This window comes from Panthera uncia, chromosome B4 (genome assembly GCF_023721935.1).
Source record: "Panthera uncia isolate 11264 chromosome B4, Puncia_PCG_1.0, whole genome shotgun sequence".
NCBI classification, from domain to species: domain Eukaryota; kingdom Metazoa; phylum Chordata; class Mammalia; order Carnivora; family Felidae; genus Panthera; species Panthera uncia.
Window position 1 is genome coordinate 80,038,239 of NC_064809.1, and position 6,503 is coordinate 80,044,741.

Consider the following 6,503-nt stretch of genomic DNA (forward strand, 5'->3'; position numbering starts at 1 on the left):
CTATATAATATTCACCGGTTCTGGGCATTAGACAGTGCATATATCTTTGGTGGGGGTGTGCATTTTTTGTGTGTGTGCCTACCACAGTTGCTACACCGAAGAATGAGACAGACCCCTTTTCCTTCCCAGCCACTAGCATGCTAACACCCAGAATTTCACCCGCCTCACAGAAAACTGGAATGTTCTTCTCTGGAGAGACCGAACAGCTCCAGAGAGACTTACAGCTACTGATACTTGGGTACCCCCCAACAAAAATCCAACTCACTGCCTGTTTCTCCCCACAGTGAAACTCATCTATCAACATATCTCTCTGAAACACAGAGCTTCTAATCAGTTTTTTTGGTTTCACGCTCTCACATATAAAGGAACAGTCAGTTTGCAGAATAATCCAAGAAAGGCTTCCAATAGGGAAAACTCAGACTAAAACAAACAAACAAAAAAGGAGGGGCGGGGCTTGGAGAAAACAAAGAGACTAAGCAATAGGAAAAGATTTTAAAATATATATATAATTTATATCTTCAGAGAGATAAAAAAAAATAATACTATGAAACAAGTACAGGACACTATTTTTAAAAAATAAAAGAAGGGGTCCCTGGGTGGCTCAGTTGGTTGAGTGTCCACCTTTGGCTCAGGTCATGATCTTGTTGTCAGTGACTTCCTCGGTCAGTGAGTTCCAGCCCATCGTCGGGGTCTGTGCAGACAGCTCAGAGCCTGGGGCCTGCTTTGGATTCTGTCTCTCTCTTTCTCTACCCCTCCCCTGCTCATGCTCTGTTCTCTCTTAAAAATGAATAAATGTTAAAAAAAATTTTTTTAATAAAAACAAAAAAAAGAAGAGGGGCACTTAAAAAAAAAAGAAGAAGAAGAAGAGGGGAGCTTGGGTGGCTCAGTCGATTAAGCCATTGACTTTGGCTCAGGTCATAATCTCACAGTTCCTGAGTTTGAGCTCTGCCTGGGGTCCTGTGCTAACAGCTCAGAGCCCGGAGCCTCCTTCAGATTCTGTGTCTCCCTCTCTCTCTGCCCCTCTCCCACTCGCACTCTGTGTCTCTCTCTCAAAAATAAAAAGAAACATTAAAAAAATAATAAAGTCTTTAAAAATTTCTTTTGATACAAATATCTTTAAAAATGTACAGGGGCGCCTGGGTGGCTCAGTCGGTTAAGCGGACGACTTCGGCTCAGGTCATGATCTCACGGTCCGTGAGTTCGAGCCCCGCGTCGGGCTCTGTGCTGACAGCTCAGAGCCTGGAGCCTGTTTCAGGTTCTGTGTCTCCCTCTCTCTGACCCTCCCCTGTTCATGCTCTGTCTCTCCCTGTCTCAAAAATAAATTTAAAAATGTTAAAAAAAAAAAAAAATGTACAGCACCTGCTGCCAAACAGGTTTGAAAGTGAAAAGTGAACTGAAATAAACCAGGCGGCTTCTGAGCATGGAACAAAAAGGACGTGTTTAGGGAATTAAGCGGAGCCATCAAGAAATTCCATAATAAGAAAGCACCCTTAATCTAGATAATCCTCCATCTCGCCAACTCAGTCATAGTCTTTAAAAAGAGTTAGTTTGGGGGCAGCTGGTTGCCTCAGTTGGTTAAGCGTCTGACTTTGGCTCAGGTCATGATCTCACAGTTTGTGAGTTCAAGCCCTGCATCCAGCTCTCTGCCGTCAGCACAGAGCCCACTTGGGATCCTCAGTCTCCCCCCCTCTCTCTCTGTACCTTCCCCGCTTGCTCGTGCTCTCTCTCTCTCAAAAATAAACTTTAATGGGGCGCCTGGGTGGCGCAGTCGGTTAAGCGTCCGACTTCAGCCAGGTCACGATCTCATGGTCCGTGAGTTCGAGCCCCGCGTCAGGCTCTGGGCTGATGGCTCAGAGCCTGGAGCCTGTTTCCGATTCTGTGTCTCCCTCTCTCTCTGTCCCTCCCCCGTTCATGCTCTGTCTCTCTCTGTCCCAAAAATCAATAAACGTTGAAAAAAAATAAAAATAAAAAATAAAAAAAAAAAAACTTTAATAAATAAATAAATAAATCGAGTTAGTTTTACATGGCTTTCTGGTTTGTTGATGTGAATATTACTTAATGAAAATAGGATTGCAGAAACCCTGATTCTTTCCCTTTCAATTCACATATTACCCACATATTCCATTACTCATTTTCAATACTTTAACTTTCATTAAAAACATCTGATTTTTTATTTATTTATTTATTTATTTATTTATTTATTTTTTTAATGTTTATTTATTTTTGAGACAGAGAGAGACAGAGCATGAACAAGGGAGTGGCAGAGAGAGAGGGAGACACAGAATCTGAAATGGGCTCCAGGCTCTGAGCTGTCAGCACAGAGCCTGACTCGGGGCTCAAACTCACAGACCGTGAAATCATGACCTGAGCCAAAGTCGGACGCTTAACCGACTGAGCCACCCAGGCACCCCAAAAACATCTGATTTTTTAAATGTTTATTTATTTTTGAAAGAGAGAGAGAGAGAGAGGGCATGAGCAGGGGGAAGGGCAGAGAGAGAGAGGGAGACTTAGAATCCAAAGCAGGCTGCAGGCTCTGAGCTGTCAGCACAGAGCTCGATGCAGGGCTCCAACTCATGAACCTTGAGATCATGAACTGAGCTGAAGTCGGATGCTTAACTGACTGAGCCACCCAGGTACCCCAAAAAACATCTAGTTTTTAAAAGGAGGTGTAGGGATACATAAGTAAATATATTAATGGCATTTGTCTAAATAAGCTGTCAACATGTTTGTTGCAGCCTTGTTTTTATTAATAAAATGTTGGAAATATCTTGAATAGCCATCATGAGGGAACTGGCTAGATAGATATTGATACATAAAAGAATAAAATAAAAGCATTAAAAAGAATGAAGTAGCTCTATATGTACTATCATGAATGGTTTCCACTACAGCATTCAGTGAAAAAAGTAAGATGCATGGATTGCATGGGTGGCTCGATTGATTGAGCATCTGGCTCCTGTTTCAGCTCAGGTCACGATCTAATGGTCATGATCTTGAGGTAGTGAGATTGAGCCCTGTGTTGGGCTCTGCAATGAACATGGAACCTACTTGGGATTCTCTCTCTCCCTCTCTCTCTTTCTCTGCCCCTCCCCACCAAAGTAAATAAACATTTTTCTTTAAAAAGGTAAGTTACAGAACATGTATAATGTGAAATCATCTATGCAAAAAACAAAAATATATCCAGCTGTTTGACAGTGTGGAAGGATATTTACCAATATCTGAGGAGGGGATGAAGAGAAGGGAATTTCTGCTTTTTGCTTTATACCTATCTATGATATTTAAAATGTTTTTACTGGAAATATGAATCAAATTGTAAAATAAAGAAAAATGCAAACCTAGGAAAGGACAGTAAGTGCATAAAAGGTATACATAGGAACAGAATATTGATATTTATATTTTTCATTATGCTGTTTTTAAAATATACTCTGTTTAGAATTTTATATCATGGGACATAGTATATATGCTTTCTAAATAAAGTATATTTTCTTTAAATGTTTTTATTTTTTTATTTTTAAGAGAGACAGAGACAGAGACAGAGCAGGAGAGGGGGAGGCGCAGAGAGAGAGGGAGACACACAGAATCTGAAGCAGGCTCCAGGCTCTGAGCTGTCAGCACAGAGCCCGACACAGGGCTCAAACTCATGAACCACAAAATCATGATGTGAGCCAAAGTTGGACAATTAACTGACTGAGCCACCCAGGCACCCCATAAAGTAAATTTTCTTTTAAAAAAAAAACACAAAACAAAACAACAAAACAACAACAAAAAATATTGAAGCCAGAAAATAAAGAAACAATGCCTTCAAAATTCTGAAGAAAATTCTTTTCAATCTAGAATTTAATACCCAGCCAAACAACAAACTAAGTGTGAGAGTAGAATAAAATAATCTTCATTAATGTAAGCTCTCAAACAATTTATCTTCTATGTGCCTTTTCTCAGTAAGGTGTTCTCCACCAAAAACATGAAGCCAAGGAAGAGGATGACCTGAGATCAAGGACACAAGAATTTATACATGAGACAGTTGACAATCATTCCCAGGATGAGGACAAATGGAAGTCCCAGGATCTCAACTATGTAGCAGGCCCAGACAGCAACCAGTCCAGACTAATAGGCACAGAGGTAGGTTCCAGAGGATGTCACTATGAAAAAAAAAAAAAAATGGAATCAATAGATTATCTAAGACATGAGATCTTGTGAAAGATTTCACTGAGAGATCATTGGAGGCTGTAGGAAGAATCAGGCCTAGCAGAAATTGGCTGAGGTAGACTTACTGTGAAGCTAATGAATTTTAAACTTCAGGCTCCTTCATCTAAGTGAATCCTTTCCAAGGTGCTCTAACTAATTTGTTCCAAAAGTATGTATTCTATGTAAGAGGTTCTCTCAAAATGCACAAACTTCAACCTTATAAAACCTATATCTCCCCTGGTGGTGATTTTATAATTCCATAATTCTTTCTGATCTTATTATCTGTGATTTTTCTAAAAAAAAAAAAAAAAAGGAAAGAAAGAAAGAAAGAAAGAAAGAAAGAAAGAAATTTCCCTTATTAATTATTAGGTAACCCTGAAATACATTCCTTTACATGTCAGGATATGTTTTATTCTTACTTCTATTTATAAATTTTTAGGACTATTTAGTTAGTAACATAGAAAACCTCTAAAAGTGACCAAGTTTTTCTTTGTTTGTTTCAGGGTTTTTAAGATATAATTACAAAATCATGGATTAAAGTATATATATTATGGGAATGCAAGCTGGTGCAGCCACTCTGGAAAACAGTATGGAGGTTCCTCAAAAAACTAAAAATAGAACTACCCTATGACCCAGGATTGCACTACTAGGTATTTATCAAGGGATACAGGTGTGCTGTTTCGAAGGGGCACATGCACCCCCACGTTTATAGCAGCACTAGCAACAATAGCCAAAGTATGGAAAGAGCCCAAATGTCCATCGATGGATGAATGGATAAAGAAGATGTGGTATATATATACAATGGAGTATTACTCGGCAATCAAAAAGAATGAAATCTTGCCATTTGCAACTACGTGGATGGAACTGGAGGGTATTATGCTAAGTGAAATTAGTCAGTCAGAGAAAGACAAAAATCAGATGACTTCACTCATATGAGGACTTTAAGAGACAAAACAGACGAACATAAGGGAAGGGAAACAAAAAGAATATAAAAACAGGGAGGGGGACAAAACAGAAGAGACTCATAAATATGGAGAACAGACTGAGGGATACTGGAGGGGTTGTGGGAGGGGGGATGGGCTAAATGGGTAAGGGGCACTAAGGTATATACTCCTGAAATCATTGTTGCACTATATGCTAACTAGTCTGGATGTAAATTTAAAAACATAAAAAATAAAATTAAAATATATATATTATATTTATATAAATATAAAAACATATCAAGCATCCCAAAAATTTCCTTTGTGTCCCCTTCAGTCACTACCTCCAAATGTAACCACCATCCTAACTTCTTTTCTTTTTAAGTTCATTTATTTATTTTAAGAGAAAGAGAGAGAGAGAGGGTGGGTGGAGGAGCAGAGAGAGAGGGAGAGAGAGAGAATCCCAAGCAGGCTCCATGCCACCAGCACACAGCCTGACTCAGTGCTTGAACTCACAAACCTTGAGATCATGACATGAGCCAAAACCAAGAGTCGGACATTTAACTGACTGAGCCCCTTTCCACCATCCTAACTTCTAACAGTAATAATTGGTCTTACTTATTATTGAATTTATATAAGTGTAATCAGCATGATTTCTTTTTCTGTTGGTTTGGGTTTTTTATTTGTGCTTTGGTTTTTTTGTCTTGTTGTTGTCATTGTAACACTTTTTTAAAAAAATTTGTTTTTAAATATTTATTTTTGAAAGAGAGAGAGAGACATTGAGTGCAAGCTGGAGAGGGGCAGAGATAGAGGGAGACACACAGAATCCGAAGCAGGCTCCAGGCTGTGAGCTGTCAACACAGAGCCCCACATGGAGCTCAAACTCACAAATGGTGAGATCATGACCTGAGCCAAAGTCAGACACTTAACTGGCTGAGCCACCCAGGCCCTGTAACACTGTTTTATTAAGAGTGAACTATTTTTGGAAGCACTTGGGTGGCTCAGTCGGTTAACCATCCGACTTGAGCTCAGGTCAAGTGATATCATTGTGATATCAAGCCCCGAGTCAGGCTCTGACTGACAGTTCAGAGCCCGGAGCCTGCTTCAGATTCTGTGTCTCCTTCTCTCTGCCCCTCCCCCACTCACACTCTGTCTCTCTCTCTCTCTCAAAAATAAACAAACATTAAAAAAAAAAAAAGAACATTTTCAGTATTCCTAAACTGTAAACAATGGGAAACTGAAGTATCAAAGGAGACACATCAGGGGTCATATGTTATATATATGTAAATATATGGATACATATATCTCATATATTACAGACAATAACCTTTAAATTTTCTTATTGCCTTTATACAATCAATGCATAATATTTAAGTAAAACTGAAATAACTGAAACCTTTA